The sequence below is a fragment of the Dryobates pubescens genome, chromosome Z, assembly GCF_014839835.1.
Source record: "Dryobates pubescens isolate bDryPub1 chromosome Z, bDryPub1.pri, whole genome shotgun sequence".
NCBI classification, from domain to species: domain Eukaryota; kingdom Metazoa; phylum Chordata; class Aves; order Piciformes; family Picidae; genus Dryobates; species Dryobates pubescens.
In genome coordinates, this window is record NC_071657.1 from 57,422,033 (window position 1) to 57,441,414 (window position 19,382).

A 19,382-nucleotide genomic window follows, 5' to 3' on the forward strand; every position below is an offset into this window, starting at 1 on the left:
ACCAGCCCAAGCTGATATTGGACTGCGTTAAGGCTGTCATCACTGTGTGTCGTCACTGACTGGGCAGGTGGCTAGGATGCGGGACCGGTACATTTCAGCTTGCTGCCTCGTATGTATGGCATCTGGCTTCTGAGCCAGCAAGGATGAAGCTTTTCTCCCTCATGACAAATAGCAAAGGTGCCATTAAAAAGAACTCTGAGCTCTCATGCAATCGAGCGTTGTCCTGTTTAAGGAAAAAAATATACCTGTAGTTAAAGACCCAGTGAAATCACCGGGGTACTGGGTGGACAGCCTGAAAGGACTTCAGCCTGCGGAGAGATGCTGAAATCGCAAGCACTCTCCTCCTCCACCCTGTGACCTAATAGGATGGATTTCTCTCCGCATGAAGGAACAGAGGGGAGTCTAAAGGTCATTTGTGAAGAATTAGGATATGCTGGTTTTATACGGCATGTAAAATAATGTGTGTCTGCTGCAAGTATCATTATTGGCTCCACTTTAGCTGTCAGAATGAATAAAAGTCAGCAGGACATGCAGCTGTTGCTGCTCCATCCCCAAGTGCGTACCAATGTGTCTAGCAGAGAAGCATAGAGCACAGCCAGGTGGGATGTTATAGGCTGTGCCTGCACCAGTTGAGCAGTGCTGCTCATCAGGCGCAGGTCAACAGAGCGAAACACACATATGGAGAGGCCAGTGCCCACATCACTACATACTGTAGAGGCTTATGTCAGACTTAGACCTGTGGGCTGAGTGCCATTGAAATACACAAGTTTTTCTCCTAGGGTGTATTTTCTGGTTCAGCTTCTGGTTCCAACAGACGTTATTCAGCTCTCACCTGTGGTATGATGCAAAGCCTTATAGGGCAAGTGGGGTCTGTAGGGAGATTCTCTTTAAAAGCACCCAGTTTAGGCACTCATTGCCCTACAGGCATGGGGTGACTTACAGCAGCTTGTAGGAGTTGCACATAGTGGTACAGACCCATGTGGAAGTACATGAGAAGATTATTTCAGCTTCCTGACATCAGCAAGCTCATGGAAGAACCTCTTTGTCGTGGTTTAGACCCAGCCAGCAGCTGAGCCCCATACAGCTGTTTACATGGCTCCTGTACCCTACAATGGGATGGGAAAGAAAGTCAGGAGCAAAATACAAAACCTCATGGGTGGAGATGAGTTTAATAGAACAGTACAAAGAATGAAGAAACAGGAATAACAATAATACTAATGAAGTGATATATAAAGTGAGTAATATAAAACAAAATGCACTCACCCAGTACCACAGCCAACCTCAACCTCCCCCACCCTCACCCCCATGCCCTTATGTAGCAGTCCTATGCTATGGAATACTCCACTAGCTGGTTCAGATGGTTGTCCTGTGTGTGGCCCCCTCCCAGCTTCTTTTGGAAAAAAAAATAATTAACCTTTCCCTAGCCAAACCAGGACACTCTCCCAGGAGTGTCTCTAAGGATTTAGATTAGTCTGAGAGATTTCAGGGCACAGTGTCAACACTTCCAAGTCACAGTCTAATTTTGAGATGTAGCAAGCTTGAGTCTTTCTGAACAACATTTGCAAATCAATGGAAAAGTTTTTCCATACCAAACAAGCAAAAGTGTTTCCTTAGTTCATGTGATTAATCAGAAAATGCTCTCCTGAACCTCACCACACATGCAATAAGAGCACAGAGTGATTTCATTTATATGTTGGATTGATAGGCCAGAAATATGATAAAATATGAATATGATTTATTAAATACCAAAAATTATTTTTCTGAGCTAATTTGATTCATGTTCATTTGCCTGGTCGATTATAGGTTAATTACACATGGTAGAAGGCTAATAAACAGTAGAATAACAGTATAGAAAATTCAGAACTTGGAATACAGAGGAACAAACAGGAAATTCCCTATACGCGCGAAACCCAACAGCAACGCTGCCTCGGGTGGCATAGACGGACCACCTCCAGTTCACAACAGAGCTAACCAACAGGTAACAGGCTATACACCTCAGAAATAACCAGGTAAATTAGCGTAAGTTACTCACCAACTGTCGAGTTGTTAACTACCAAAGCCTTTGCTGAACGAAGGGATGTTCTGAGTTCATAGTTATAGTCCAAAGGGCAGTATCCAAAATTAGAGGAAGTGAGAGACAGGGAGACATGCTGCTGTGGTGGAGATCTAAACACTATACTGCTAGGACCAAAGAAGCTAACTGCCTTGGAGACAGGAGCAAGCAGGTGCTTGTCGCTGCCTTGAATCCCATTAATGAACAGTGGAGGGGAGAAGACGAGAGAGGTAAGAGAGGAACAAGCAATGAGTATATGAGCATATGAGCAGGAGGGCTCTCAAAAACTTCCCCTATAAATTCCCTTTTTGAAAACTGAACAGCCCAATGGCACATTAGCTATTCAAATACCACCAATCAGTTCAAAATTTTTGAATGGCAAGCAAACTGCACACACCTTCTCCCATGGCATCTGACACATGCAGTTGCCTCTCTGAAATGTGAGGCTCGGGGTCCAGCTTCCACCCGCTCTAGGCAGCCTTAATACATACATAGAATACATACATAGAATAAACCAGGTTGGAAGAGACCTTCAAGATCATCACGTCCAACCCAGCAACCAATCCAACACCACCCAAACAACTAACCCACGGCACCAAGCACCCCATCAAGTCTTCTCCTGAAAACCTCCAGTGATGGCGACTCCACCACCTCCCCAGGCAGCCCATTCCAATGGGCAATCACTCTCTCTGTATAGAACTTTTTCCTAACATCTAGCCTGAACCTCCCCTGGTGCAGCCTGAGACTGTGTCCTCTTGTTCTGGTACTGGCCGCCTGGGAGAAGAGACCAACATCCGTCTGTCTACAACCTCCCTTCAGGTAGTTGTAGAGAGCAATAAGGTCACCCCTGAGTCTCCTCCTCTCCAGGCTAAGCAACCCCAGCTCCCTCAGCCTCTCCTCATACGGCTTGTGTTCCAAACCCCTCACCAACTTTGTTGCCCTTCTCTGGACACGCTCCAGCAAGTCAACCTCCTTCCTAAACTGAGGGGCCCAGAACTGGACACAGTACTCGAGGTGCGGCCTAACCAGTGCAGTGTACAGGGGCAGAATGACCTCCCTGCTCCTGCTGGCCACACTGTTCCTGATGCAGGCCAGGATGAATGGAGCCCACCTATTGGCTCCTTGACCTCAGTCCAGACCCTGCAACAGAGAGGGAGGAGAGAGGGGCAGTGGCTCAAGCAGGTTTAGCTGATTTGTTAATGCCTCTTCCAGGACACAGAGTCAAGCAAAAATCTATAATGCCATGTTTGCTTGTATCTGTTTTGTGTGGCAACTCTAATGAACAATTGATTGCTATTTAGCAAATACCATGGGACATTTTGTGCCTCTTTTATAAAGCAAGTATGAGATTATTGCTCTCCTGTTTGGGTTATATTGTGTCAGATTATTTTTTAAAAAGATAATGGATGCTTTTCGTTTATTTGTGCAGGTAAATCATTAGTCTATAGGTAAGATGCTGTACATGTTACCTAGGGAATGAGGCATGCTCTTCAAAAACCCTGGGTGAATGATCTGATATTTTTGTGTTTCACACAGCTGCAGCTTCCTCCTTAGTTATAGTTCAGTGGGCACTATCAAGATCTTACCTTTTAAGGTAAAGCTTCACGCTTTGTTAGCCTGAGCAGGTACCTGAGGAAATGTTGAAAAATACTGCAAGGTGACTTCCAAAAAAATAAATAGGTGTGCATTTTAAACTTCTAACTGTGAAACTGGTGGTAGCTTCCATGCTAACAGACACCACTTATGGTGTCTTGTTTTCCTACTGCTCTGCAACCCAGACACAGCCACCAACAGCAGGCCACACCAGCATTCAAGGCATTATTGGCTTGTTAGAACCTCATATCCCAGGGCACCTCCCACACATCACTGTGGTTGGCTCACACAACATTACCTCACACAGAGGCCTGGGAAAAGCTGGCAGGCAATTTGAGAAGGCTGTGGTTTGCACCGCTTTGCTAGTTTTTCGTGTCATCGTTTGTATTTCGCTGTCTTAAGGAAGCGAGGAAAAACAATATATAAGGCCTTAGCAGAAATAGGCTTTTTTCCACGAAACACAGCTCCTTGCAAAATTTTCCATGAAAAGGAATAGAAAAAGACAAATAAATTGTTGCAAGTAGTGGAGCTACATATCTCCAAATTTGTACATAAATAACATGGGTTTATTAACTCTGATAAAATAGTGAGGGAACATAAGTATTATTCTTACAATGTTTGCCCCAATACAACTTATATATTCCACTTACCTAGATTCTGCCCTTAAAATTAGACATACTTGAGTGTTTTGCAAGTTGGCAACACTCTGCGTTATTCCTGAATCTTCTATGTCTTTTTGGTATTTTCAGACCCACATGGTGCTTGCTTCTCCTGCCCTTCAAGTTGGATGGACAGGAACAGATTAGGACTCCCACAGACAGCACTGTGCTGGCACAGAGCACTTTTATATCAGATAGATATAAGGCATATAGATGCCTTTTTTTCACAGAAACAGTGAGCATAATTCTGTCCATTAAAATGATGCAAATATGCACATGCTTCATCTTCACAAATAAATCACATCACCTGTGGATTTTATTCTTGTATTTTAAGATCACACAGTGTGGCCTTTATTTGTATCTAGCAAATCTTGAGAGACACAGAATGCTTGGCAGAATGAATAAAGGCAGCAGTATGAAACGTCTAATGCATCTTGTGTAATTGTGGGTTTTTCCAGCCAGCTAAATTAAACCTGAATATGTTGGGAAAGATCAGGAAGGAATATAGAAAAAAAAGCTATGCTACAAATTACAAAATCACAGAATTATAGGGGTTGGAAGGGACCTCTGGAGATCATCTAGTCCACCTCTCCCTCCTCTCCTTAACTGTAGCAACAGCAAATTCCACAGAGCTTCAAAAAAAAACACCACAGGGCAAAGGCATAAATGTCCAGAGAAGTGAAAAGATAGAAGAATGGGGAATTGAAGGAGTGCCATCTGAGGATGGCTTCTATCCTTATACTTCAGTGCTGAGAAGGAAAGGCAGGGGGGAAAAGAAAGACCAAGCATAACAAATCAGTAATGGTGACAGAAAAAAAAATGGGGAGCACTTCACACCACAAATGACACAATAAGCACTTTCCTAAAGAGTGTTTCAGTTAAAAAATAATGTCTTACTCAAGTAAACACATTTGAGATTTCCTTCTATATGTGCATTTCTGAATAAATTCCTGTGCATTTGAAAAAGCTGCTAGATAGCTGTGCAAAGCACAAGAGCGTACACATGAACCCCAGCACTCGTGCTCAAAGGGTAGAATAACTTGCTTAAAATAACCTACTGTAGTCCTGTGTCAGTAGGAGCTGGACTAATGCAGCAATTGATGAGAGACTGAAGCACTGGGAGCATCAAAGTGGAAAAGATTTGCACAGCTCCTGCTGTGGTAGGCAACTGTGCAAGCCCTTTCACAAATTGTTCAAGCACCATGTTAATATTAGTTAGGATTTGGCCTTGCTTTTAATAGAAGGTAGGATAAAGTCAAGAAGAGATAGTAAGACTGAACATGGCAGAAAAGAAAGAATGAGGTAGTGGCTAGTGGGGGGAAAATATTCACTCCTTTTATGCATTAGAATAACCTGTTTTCAATGCCTCTACCTTCTCACCCCACACTCTGTGTGTTGTAATTAATATTGATCAAAATCAAGCAACAAATATATTAATCATTAATGTTTATTTAGCCATACAGAATAGGAGATGGTGACCCACAGAGCAGCATTACTAAGATGTTTTAAACCACGTTACACATTCAAGTGTTTTATATTACCTTTCTGTTATCTTAACAAAACCCCAAGATCTTCTCTGTTTAGTAAAAAACCCCAAAAAATTAGAGATGCAAAATTACAGCCCTGCTTCCAAACAAATATTAGTGTGAGTAAATGTGCCTTTACAACCAGAGCTGGGCTTGTGGTCTAACTGGATAATAATTCACTTGTATTATCTTCAGCTCAGAATGAATATTAGCTTGACTATTGCTGGCACAGGTGTAACTTAAATGAATTCAGACTCATAGTTAATGGCACATAGTTGCTTATGTTGGTGTTAGGAGAATCAGGTCCTTCAATTTTTCATGACAAGCAACAGCATTAAACTGCCACAGAACAGTATAAACCAGTATAGACCTTATAAGACAATAAACATTTTATGTTTATGTTATGGCTGCCAGATTCAGCATGCACTTTTATACAGAAACAGACTATAACCGGTTTTGTTTAGCCATCATTTTTTGCTATTGTCTCAAGAGTATATGAAAATCAATGTGGAAATACAAGAGAAATAGCCCAGTCTGAAGAAATCACTGTCAAAAGCAGATAACAGGATCCTGAATACACAGCAGGACCTCTGCTTGTATTTATTTCTGCTGTACTGGGACACACAGCTTAGTCAAATTGCATGCACAGTACAAGCAAAGAGGACAGAAAATGGTATGATTGTAGAGACAAGCCATGTACTCATTTAGACTATCTTGAGGTGCATGAGTGCGTGTGGTTGATATGCACATGCTAGCAGGCCTTGATTTAACCTGTTAACACATGTCTGTATTAAGTTACTGAAAACTGAAAAACAATAATGAAAATATTAGGAGAAAGTAACCATTTGGATTTTGTAGAAGTTGATGTTGTTGTTCATTGCTTGTCAGAATATAAATCATTTTCATTTTTAAGATAAGCAGGAGTTAAAGAACATTATGTAATAATAAAAATATCTCAGAATTTATATCTCTCAGATGTATCTTCCATCTTTCATTTACTAAAGAGCCATCTAATCCTAATTTGATGCCCCCTGAGAGCAGAATTTTGTTACCCAGCTCTCTTGCCTCTCTGCAGTGTGACTGATTTTGACTGAGCTGCCACAGAGAACTAAGAGAAATCCACCTGTTTCAAAAGTGGTAAATTGCACAGGGCCTTTCATGATTCATACATGGGTATGTTCTTCAGACCCCCGTGAAAACTTCTAAGATGATCATTATGTGCAATATTGCAATAAATTTAGCCATGGTTCCCTAGGCACGATCATTCTAAATACTGACACTTGGTCCCAGTTACGACAGATTGTCTCAATACATCAGAAAAATTACTATCTTCATATCAGGCATTTGGAGGTATTTGCTGCCTTTTGCTAAGCAACTTTAGGAACCAAAGACTCCTTTTAATCAAACAGATCCCAGAAAATGCCCAAACCAGACATCTATGCTACTTTTACAAACAATTTGTGCTTAACATTTGAATAAACTGCGTAGTTGAGTTTTCACCAACAGCTCAACTCTTTTCCCCAGCAAATCACCGTTAAAATCTTAAGTGACTGTTCCTTTAGAAGGTGCACTTTGTTTATAGACATAGTCTTAACAATTAATGTCTGGCAAAGCTTCAAATTTGGGATTACACTATTTTGGTAATTTTAATGTTATCACCTTAAACAGATCCAGTTTGGATGTATGAATACAAGCAAAAAAGGACAGTCGTCTAAGAACTGCCTTATTTAAGCAGGATTTATTCTATCCCATGAAGCCTTGTAATTCCTTCTGTTATTATTAATAGCTGTTAAGTGCTGACAGCATGCTTGGCACTGAATGAAACGCAGGAGCAGACATGGTTCTTGTTAAGGGTGGCCCTCGGGAGGCCATTTACTGTGTGCAACAACAACAGCTTTATTGAAGCAGTAACCCGCTCACACAGCTGCAGTAGGGTGTCAGGAGATGTCGCTGTTTAGACAAAATAGTGACGTGCTCATGCATGGAGGTACGACTCTTGCAGGCGTTAATTTTGTCACAACTAACAATCCCGTCAGCTGAGCTGAGAAGAATTTCTGAGGTGGCCAAAGAAAAGTTGTGGCCTGAAGTGCCATTTTTTGCAGGGTTTTCTCCACCAACGGCAATAGAACAGACTGCAGGGACAAGCCAAGTGCTTAGCATCACAGGTGCTGAACGCACTGTGATGGAAGAAGAACCACAAATGGCAAACCTCTGTTGCTAGAGGTTATGGCAGATTCAGCCACTGAATTAAAAGAAATGGTAGAAAAGGACAGGCAACAATTTAAAGCAGAGTAGCTTTGAAGCTGTGTTATGTGCATGGCTCTGTTTTGAACCAGGATCTATAGATGTGTGTTGAGAAAAAGATATAAATGGACTGAGGAGATGATATGGGAGACAACTGCAGACCCTGAACCCAAGGCACTTAGTGGGAGCCGAGCTGGTTCTCCAGAGTGGGAGACAGAGTCTCTGCTCTTCTGCAGGGAAAGCTAGCATGCCCACTGGACACCATCTGCCTACAGTCATGGGTAGCATACAAAGATGATGACCACTTCCCGACTTTCAAGGTTCTTTCAGATATTATTGGCTAGTTTCAGCCTAGCCAACATCAGAGCTCTTCTTCTTCATCAGCTGTTGCTGATGGAGACACTGGGGTGATGGTGGCATTGGGGATGGGGACACTGTAGGGGGAACATTGGGAGAAGAGGACACTGAGGTGATGGAGATACTGAGGAGGGTATAAGAGAGAGAGAGGAGAAAGAAGCAGTGGCACCAAGTCTCTGCTGACTAGTTCACACTTCAACATGCATGTGAACCAGGAGCTAGACAGGGGACATTTACCCTCAATTCCTCATCATGGGTGAATGTGCAGTGCTCAAAGCAGAGGAAAAGGTGATTGGCTCCACTATTCAATGAGACTAATGCTCACATCCATCAGTGGGTCTGACCTGACACATAAATGCCACAAAGACCGAAGTGGCCATCCTCTGTTGTCTTGTCCTCCAGATCTGCCCTAGTAATTCTTTCTCTGCCCAAGTACAACTCTTGATACCACAGTTGGAGTCATGTTTGCTTCTGTTTCTCCAGGGCTCTGCTCTGCTACTCCAGCCATGACCACAGACAACCTTACATTTAACGAGTTTTGCTGGGGGCATCTTACCTGTCAGCATGAGGACTAAATCCCTACAGAAATAGATGCTGCAACATGTGGGAGGCAAGTTACCCCTGGGGGTATAGATGCTACTCAGTGATAATAGTGGGAGAAAGTAAGTCCAAATAGGTCAAACAGTTCTTTTTAAACTCTGTATCTCAGTTTCATTGTAATTGCCTGGATGGCCTGTTTCCCACCAGAAGGGAGGTTGTAGACAGGCGGGGGTTGGTCTCTTCTCCCATACAACCAGCACCAGAACAAGAGGACACAGTCTCAATCTGCACCAGGGGAGGTTCATACTGGATGTTAGGAAGAAATTCTACACAGAGTGATTGCCCATTGGAATGTGCTGCTGGGGAAGTGGTAGAGTCACCATCATTGGAGGTGTTTAGGAGGAGACTTGATAGAGTGCTTGGTTGCATGGTTTAGTTGATTAGATGGTGTTGGATAGTGGGTTGGACTCAATGGTCTTGAAGGTCTTTTCCAACCTGGTTTATTCTATTCTATTCTAAAGCCTTCCTTACCCCTTCAGTGTTACCTACTCTCAAACATATTCTAACAGGCCCCCTTCCTTCTTTACAGCTTGCTTTTTAACGCTCATTTTAGATGCATCTAGCTTTTGAGTACCACTGCCTGAAAGCAACCACATAGCTTTATGATGTTACATCTGGGTGCTCAAGAAATTATTCATTCAGAAATCATTTTCACTAGTGGTGTCCCCCAGGGATCAGTGCTAGGTCCCATCCTGTTCAATATCTTTATAGATGATATGGATGAGGGGCTTGAGTCCATCATCAGTAGATTTGCAGATGACACCAAGCTGGGGGGCAGGTGTTCATCTGTTAGAGGATAGGAGAGCTCTTCAGAGGGACCATAGAATAGAATAGAATAGAACAGAATAGAATAGAATTAACCAGGTTGGAAGAGACCTTCAAGACCATTGAGTCAAACCTGTTATCCAACACTATCTAATCAACTAAACCATGGCACCAAGCACCCCATCCAGTCTCCTCCCAAACACCTCTAGTGATGGTGATGGTGATTCCACCTCCCTGGGCAGCCCATTCCAATGGCCAATCACTCTTTCTGTGAAGAACTTCTTCCTAGCATCCATCCTAAACCTCCCCTGTCGCAGCTTGAGACTGTGTCCTCTTGTTCTGTCCCTGGTTGCCTGGAAGAAGTGACCAACCCCCACCTGACTACAACCTCCCTTCAGGTAGTTGTAGAGAGCAATAAGGTCTCCCCTGAGCCTTCTCTTCTCCAGGCTAAGCAACCCCAGCTCCCTCAGCCTCTCCTCATAGGGCTTATCCAGCCTGTCAAGATGGGCAGAGTCCAACAGCATGAGATCTCACACATCCAAGTTCCAAGTTCTACACATTGGCCACAACAACCCCATGAAGTGCTACAGGCTGGGGTCAGAGTGGCTGGAGAGCAGCCAGGCAGAGAAGGACCTGGGGGTGCTGGTCGATGGTAGGATGAACATGAGCCAGCAGTGTGCCCAGGTGGCCAAGAAGGCCAATGCCATCCTGGCCTGTATCAGGAATGGTGTGGCCAGCAGGAGCAAGGAAGTCATTCTGCCCCTGTACTCAGGACTGGTCAGGCCATACATTGAGTCCAGTGTCCAATTCTGGGCCCCTCAGTTTAGGAAAGAGGTTGAGTTGCTGGAACGTGTCCAGGGAAGGGCAACAAAGTTGGTGAGGGGTTTGGAACACAAGCCCTGTGAGGAGAGGCTGAGGGAGCTGGGGTTGCTTAGCCTGGAGAGGAGGAGGCTCAAAGGTGACCTTATTGCTCTCTACAACTGCCTCAAGGGAGGTTGCAGCCAGGTGGGGGTTGGTCTCTTCTCCCAGGCAACCAGCAGCAGAGGTTGTGCCAGGAGAGGTTTAGGCTGGATGTTCAGAAGAAATTCTTCACAGAAAGAGTAATTGGCCATTGGAATGGGCTGCCCAGCGAGGTGGTGGAGTCACCATCATTGGAGGTGTTTGGGAAGAGACTGGATGGGGTGCTATGTTTTAGTTGATTAGATAGTGTTGGGTGATAGGTTGAACTCAATGATCTCAAAAGTCTTTTCCAACCTGTTCTATTCTATTCTATTCTATTCTATTCTATTCTATTCTATTCTATTCTATTCATTAGTCACCTGTGGCCACATAGGCTATAAAATAATGAAATGGATTATTTAGCTTCCCAGGGAATAGACTCGCTTCCTGCTCCTGAGGGGTCTGGAGCACAAGCCTTATGACGAGAGGCTGAGGAAGATGGTGTTGTTTAGCCTAGAGAAGAGGAGGCTCAGGGGAGACCTTATTGCTATCTACAACTACCTGAAGAGTGATTGTAGCCAGGTGGGGGTTGGTCTCTTCTCCCAGGCAACTACCAACAGAACAAGAGGACATAGCCTCAAACTGTGCCAGGAGAGGTTTAGGCTGGATGTTAGGAAGAAGTTCTTCACAGAAAGAGTGATTTGCCATTGGAATGGCTGTCCATGGAGGTGGTGTGGTTGACATCCCTGGAGGTGTTTAAGAAAAGACTGGATGAGGCATGCAGAGCCATAATCTAGTTGGACTTGATGATCTTGGAGGTCTCTTCTAATCTGTTTGATTCTGTGATTCTGTAATGTGTTCCAAATCTGCTTTTCTGTAAACCCACTGACTCTGTCTGGTATATTAACACTTGAGTTTGCAAAAGCTGTTCTCTGCACAGTGTCTAGGAGAGTTACACCCATTTAATCATACTGTATTTTTTAAAGGAGCACTGGAGGGAGTGGTATGGGGAGAAGTCTGCAGGAACTGCAAAGTGACTGTGCAGAGCAAGTTATCCCTCTGATGGGAACTTGCTTTCATACCTCACAGAAGAGCATAATATACAGGCCCTGCCTGTGGAATACATGTTTTCCAATGCACCAAAGAGATGTGAGATGATAGGCACCCTGCACTGATTGCTGGACTCTACTGGACTGCTTGTGGCTGCACTACAAGAGGTCGAAATGCCAGCAAGGCTGGAACTAGTTGCATTGGGTACTGGCAAGCAAAATGGGGACAGCAAGAAGGGCTGAACAAACTACTTGAAAATCTGAGTAAATATTCAAACAGTTCATCCCTAATGCTACAGCTGGTCTACTAATAGCACTAAAGTTGTTTTTTCAGCCATGCTGCAGCATACTGCAGTGGCTGTGGAACAGACCTCTTTCCCCCTCCTTGCATCACTGTGATGTTGATATTATCTTAGTCTAAGGAAAGATGAAAGATACAACATATCTTCCATTCCAGAAGTGGCTCATTTTTAGAAGACTTTTATTGTGACAGCAGAAATAATATATCTGTTACAAGATAGTGAAAAGAAAGCACTTCACTGCAACCACTGTGGTCTACATTAAAAACGTCATATATATCTCCTTGGTTTCCCCTTTCATACAAAGAAAAATCACATGGGGATAGAGAAGAAATCTCCCTCACACTCACTGTATACTACTGCTTGCTGCATTTCACATCATTGTTGCTCTTTAAGACCAAGGCCATTCCCAGTTTCCTTCTCAAAAAACACATCCACTTGATGTGTCTCCTGTCGCTACTTCTTGTTTCCTTTTGCTCTTTAGCACAGACTGCGCTCAACTGCATTTTAAACACTGACTCCTCTGTCGTTAAACTAATAAGAGCAACCTTGTACCTCTACCACAGAAGTAGCCTCTTTATTTTACAGTTGTGTTAGTAAATTAACCAACGCGTGAAATGTTTACTTCTCCAGTATCATCGCAGATAGTATGACCATATAGCCATTTGCAAGCAGGTTTTAAGAAGAATTAAGCACAGAGTTGAAAAGCATCCTAATTAAGGCACAAAACAGGCCTGGCAATCTTCATGGTACATAATATGTCATCTTCTTCCTATCTCTTAAACCCAATAATCCGCAAACCGCCACTATATTGGAGCCTTGTATCTGCTGTAACTTATGTCAACTAGGATCACAGACCACCCCCCCCTTTTTCTTAAACAATGTTTGGCAGCCAACTGAGTGTGGAAACTAGACTGTTTTCAATTAGTCAGCAGTACATGTAAATCATTCTAGCCAAATGATTTACTGTGGATTACAAATTCTTATATGGTATTTTAAGTTAATGATTAAGCAAAGTAATATATCACTGAAATGACTGGGCACATATGTATTTTGCTTTGATGTTTCTAGATTTCTCTTTGGTTTGGAAGACCTCTTTACATTTACTTACTACAGCTGAATAAAATGAAAAAAAATATATATAAGGGTAGTAAAGCCCAACATTTTTGCCTGTCTTCTCCAATTATTGCTTAAGGCAAGAGGATTTTCCTCCCTGAAGGACAGTCGGGTCATAAGGAGACACTGGTAATTTGTTTAGTGCTCTCCAGACAGATATGGACAAGTGTCAGTATTGTACAGCAATTCCACACCTTTCTGTGTCCCAACAGCAGGAGGAAAAGCTGGAGAGAAAAGTTTTAAGACTTTATATCAAATAAAATATTGATGAACCATCTGAAAAGGCAAAATGTTATGGCAGGATATGTAAAGTGGAATATCTCACAGGAAAAGGAGAACCTGTATTCATTCTCCATGCACAGGCATCTCAGCAGACTTCTGAAAACTGTAGGTGCCCTATGAAACGGGAAAAAAAAGGAGTTTTGCTGACTCTGTCTAGCAAGTGAACTTTGAAACCAAGTGAAAGAAAGGTAGAGCACACTAATAAAATATGGGCTGTTGCATCAACTGCTTCCTGGTGATTTGAATCCTTAAAAAGAAACATAAAATAAATTATTTGTTTATTGCTGTAGGTCATGGTCTTGCAAACACTGAAAAGTAGCAAGCAACTTCCTATTTACAACATAAATAGAATAAGGAAGACAATTCTCCCTGCTTCAGAAGCAGTAAAGGACACATTCATCAGTGCAGTTACCTGTAACTATGTACAGAGCAGGACTTATGTCCCTAAGCAAGCCTGTTGCATGCAAACAGCTGCACAACTGATTTCACTGGGACTGTGACTGTCTGCACTGATCCATTCATGTGAATCTCATGCTTAACACAGCAAAAGCAAGAAAGATACGCATTGCATACTCATTTTGGCACAAATCACATCTTACCTCTGCAGTTTTAGATACTTCACAAGTAACACAGTTATTACATATATTTCATTTATTAATGGCATACAGCAAATAAAATAATTAAAAAAATAAATTCAAAAGCATCAGAACTTAAGGAGTGATCTGATATTTACTATTGACTTCTACTTGGACTTCATTTTCCTCAAGTTTCCAACGCATTCTGTAACATTTCAAACTCTACACTTCTCCAAGAAATCTACCCCAGCTCATATCACAGGGGCACACAATTCCCACCATCATGGCTCTTCACTAAAAGTTTTTAAAGAAAGCCACATCTGTCTTTCTCCGCTAAACCCAGAGATGTTATGTCTTACCTTCTTCAGCCAATGCCAACAAGCAGGAGATGACATGAGGACAGAGGCTTTTACTGCAACAAGATTTCAGATCATCAGATAAGGCCAGTGCTTTGTGTTGGCCCTAGAACAAAACTGAAAACTACTGCCAGTCATAGATCATAGACATGGCGTTGTCTGATGAAGAGATAGATTGAAATGAATGATTTTCAGGAGGAGTGTCCAAAAGAAGGTTCAAGATAAATTTAGCTCTGAAGCAAACAAGGCGGGGATAATTATAGCTGCATGAGCCTACCTGGAAAATAATTGCAAATTCTCACCCCATAAAATCATGAAACTGCAATGCAACAAGGAATGAAGCTGCAACAAACTAAGGGCAACACCAATCATTCTGGACTGAAATGCAGAATTCAGCCTAAAATGCTCAGGTTTCCTATACAGTGCATCTCAACCTAAGAAAAGGGCACAAGGAATTATGAGATGGAGCACAGAGCTGTACAGAATGGGCTAACAAATAATTCTAGGGACAGGATAACAGGTTGTAAATCCCATCTGACATTCCGTGGTTTAAGCACCTTATGGATATCTCTGTAGGAAGCTGTCTTCAACAACATGAGTAATATGCTCCAGTACCCTCTTTGGATCGTACGGTTCACAGAGATCATGCAGTTTATCACAGGTTAAGGAAATGTTATCAGTGGCCATGTAGTTATGGGGTGGGGGGGTCGAGGAGGGAAATGGATGATAGCATTTTCTTGGCTTTTGTCTTGGCCCAGTGGCTCATAATTGCATCTCTCCTATTCATAAAAGCATAGATGTTCCTTATTGCTCTTGTAGCTGAATGGAGTGAAGAATTTACATTAACACAGTGAAAGAGCATGGCTCTAGCCTCATAGACAGGATCACATGTGAGGCATTGGAGTTCTAGGGATTTATATCCTCTTTGGAGGAATTAAAAGTAAAAGCATTTGATTAAAAATATTAGCAGATCTGTAAGCAGGTACTAGAAGCATACCTGAATATCTGAAAATGAAAGATCCACAGCTGTGTTCCATTACACTGCATTTTAGATTCATTTCTGCAGTGCAGTTTGTCTTAAGAAGCATTGTGGCTTAGATATTCTCATGACAAATGGAAAACATAAACTTCATATATCATTTTTCAGCCTGTGAGGCTGAGGAGTACATGGAAGCCAGGTCTTTCAGTCTCAATGTTATGTATACGATGGTCTCCATCAGTTAGACCTCTCTTTCAAGCTGTCATCTGACAGCATATTTCATCCATAATAAAGTAGGTCCAAAGTCAGATCTTCCTGCTGTCTCCTAGATGAGCTTTAAAGTCAACTGCTCACATAGGTCATGCAGGGAAGAGTTGTTTAGGCAGAAATCTAGTAAAAATGTAAGTTAAAATTTTAGGCTGCAAATGGAGTTTTGGGATTCATGTTGAACTCATGGGCTCTTGGGGAGGGAAAGAGGAAAGAGAAAGACTGTGCAGTAACCTTAATCAAAATTATACCACGATGCCCATAAAGACTGCAAGTTCTCCTACGTGACCACCAAGGCCTAATATTGTCTGGGACACTCAGGTTTCTGGATTTTGAACCAATTTAAATAAGAATGATGGTCTTAAAGGGTTCAGAATGAAATAATTCAGAGTAGTAACTGTAAAGGTAAAAATCTGGAGAGCTACACAGCAACATGGTTGGGATTTTGTAGATCCAGGGAGCATCCAGTTCTTTCTCAGCTTGCTCTAAACACCTACATATTTCATTGTATCCTACCTCAAAAGACTGCATATATTGTCCAGTGTTACACAACAGGGTAGTGAAGACAAGATAGCTCTAAGCATTAGACCATGTTGGTTTTGCTTTCAAAAAGGTGAAGTCTAGTACATAAGAGTTCTGTCTGCACTACTTTCTGAGATAGAAGGAAGACAATCTTTACTAAACAGCCTCCTTATAAAGGCCCAAGACACAATCCTCATGGAATTTATTTTTTCTTTCATTTAAGACAGCAGGACTGAGCCCTAAAGTATCTTTGTTAAACTAGTTAATAGATTATTGTCCAAAGTAAACATATTTCAGTAAGTGTAAGACTGTTTTTTCCCTCCCTCTTTCCGTCTTTTGTTCAACTTCAACTCAGCTATTTATGATTCATTTCATGAGACACTAGGTTTTCTCTGAAGGCACTAAAAAGGGCCAGAGCTATCAAACAGTTTTAGTGACTAGTGCCAACAAGAAACTGTTTTCCTCCATGCTATAAAACAGGCACTGTCAATAGACTACAACCGGCAATAAACTATTAAAAAAGGAATTTATGATGGCTACTTATTATCCTCCTGAAATAATGTTGTTACAAGGCTGCCCTTTCCAGTCCTCCATGCAGATCACATGGCAGATGTCTAAAAAAAAAGAAAAATAAAAAGGAAAGGCCAGGATCTGTAGGGACCAGCTGCAAACAGCCCAGGAATTGTCCTGTGTTACATGGACACACGCTGTCCTGGGGCTTCAAAGAAGCAGAACAATTGCCCCACACTGGATTTAGGCTTGTTACACACAAGCAGTTGATTTAAGGTGGGATCTTAATTAAATTACATATAGAACATGCTGAATCATTTTAATAGCTAAATATCAAATTATGTAGGAATGTCTATTATTGTTTAGCAAGGAACTGGTGAACCACAAGAATAAAATACGAAATGGCACCAGCCTCAAATAGAATCAGATCTTCCTCCTTTTTTAGGGGGAAAAAAAAAAAAAAAGTAGAGTTTTATTTCTTGTCCATGCCTCTCCAACCCCATAACTGCCTTTCTTCTTTGCTGAAGTGCTTCCCTGTGTTAAATTGACATTTGACTGTGATATGGATCTTCATTTGCCATAAATTGTGGAATACCACTGACATCAATAGAGCTATCCTATCTTACTCCAATTAATGGACTGTTGCCTTCAAAAAACGTTTTAAAAAGAAGAGGGAAATTATGTGGCTCAAACTTCAGCATCGTTTGGATTGTCTCCTTTTGATCTGGACCGTCATCAAGTATGCCTTTTGAATTTTGAATTTCAAGGCTGAAGGCGTTGCCCTGACGAGCACATTTCAGGGATGACTGAGAAGGTCCTAAAGGTGTGTGAGGAAATGAGATGGGCGGTTTGAAGAGCTTAAGGGAAGTGGAACTTTTGGAGTTGGAGAAGGGAAAGCTAGGCTGTGATGAGAAAAAGAGCTAAAAATGAGATGTGAAGAAATGGGGTAGAAGTGCCTCACTGAGACTGGAGCAAGAAACAAAACTCAGCTAATTGCTGTTTCAAGATTACTAAATGTTCTGTTGTCAAGAGGGATTCTCCTCTCCCCCACACTGCTGTGAACGAAGAGTAGTGGGTTGAGACCCTTTTGTCCATGTAGGAGAAAAAAGAATATTTTTGAGTAGCAGTTATTAGCCTGAGAACACAACAGTTTTTCTCAGCAAGGGACTGTTCGGGAGTTTTTAAATCAATTTTTCTTAATTTTATTAACTCCAAACAAAGAATGTACATCACAGGGGGAAAGGGAAGTGATATTGCATACATACCTCAAACGAAAACAAACCATTTTACTATGGAGATGTTTTTATGAGTAGCATCTCTATACTAAGAGCATTGGTGAGCATGAATTAAACTGCTGCTGAGATAATAATATTTGATTTACACTGTGTTCACATCACCGCCTGTATTTCACTCTTGCTGGCTTCTTGACTGAACTACTCAGCTGTCTCAAGACAGCATTCTAGGGCGAGAGAAGCAACAACTAAAATAGCAAGACCATATGAAAAGCCATGTATACTGCAAACCCCCTGAAATTAGAAGCTGCTCGCTTCTGTCTCCGGTTGCTTGTTTATATTATTGCTTCTCAGTAAGTTTAATAACACCAAGAATAGTATCACCGTTTATTTCTACAGCACCTTCTACCGCTGTGACGTTCCCGTAGCCAGCAGGCTGGGGAATGTGGGGAGCCCACGATGCTGCTGGCCGTGAAGAAAAAGTTCCTTTTCCCTGGAAACTCTTCCAGCGAACTACGTTCGTTAGTCGTTATTTGACTCTTCTTGCATCCTATGAATGGTCTAAAGAGAAACCATCACCTTTCATTTAAACCAGAGAGGACCGCAGTAAAAAAAACAACAAAACAAAAACAAACAACAAACAAGCATACAAACAAAAAACCACAAAACCCCAACAACTTTTCGAGTCTGTGGTATGGCCGAATTCTTTTAACAAGGGGATTTCGAAGCAAATGAAAAACGAAAGTGTTTAAGTGCGGGCAAACAGAGAAACACTTTATTAAAAGCATGAAAGAGGACGGCAGACGACATTCGTTCCTGCTTTTCTGTAACACACGTCTATCCTATAATTATACGTGAAGAGCCACTGCAAAAGCAACTCAGATTAGTGGCTTTCGGAATGAGGAATGGAAACTCTGACGACTTCAGCTGTCGAAAGCTTACATGAATTTATGTTATACCAGAGTTTAAATTTTTTAAAAAATAAAAAATTCAGACCTATATAAAAGCTGTCTTCCAGATACATTTTTTCAATTATCACCCTGACAACACACAGTTCCCTACTTCCAAAGACAAGCTCTCCCTCTCCAGCATGTTTGTGTTTGGTTTTGGGGTTTTTTTTAATGGATTTTGCACGCTTCCAAATATCCTCCCATTCCCTCTCTCCGTCTCTCTCCCGAAGTTTCCGCGAGTATGTACAAATCATCCACAAAAAATGCCACTGTGTATCTCTTCGCGGTGCTCGGAGACGGCGGACGAGCTGGGCTCTGTGGAGGCTTCGGCTGCCACCGCACGGCCGCAGCCCCTCCGGGGCAGCGAGAACGAAAGCCACTCTCCTAGGCCACCCCATGTCCTCCACAAGGGCTCGAAAACACTTTTTTCTGGTGAGAGGTAGCACTCTGCCAAGCGCCTCGGTAAGACGCCGCGCAGGTCTTTAGAATGGTGAATGGAGAGAAAGGAG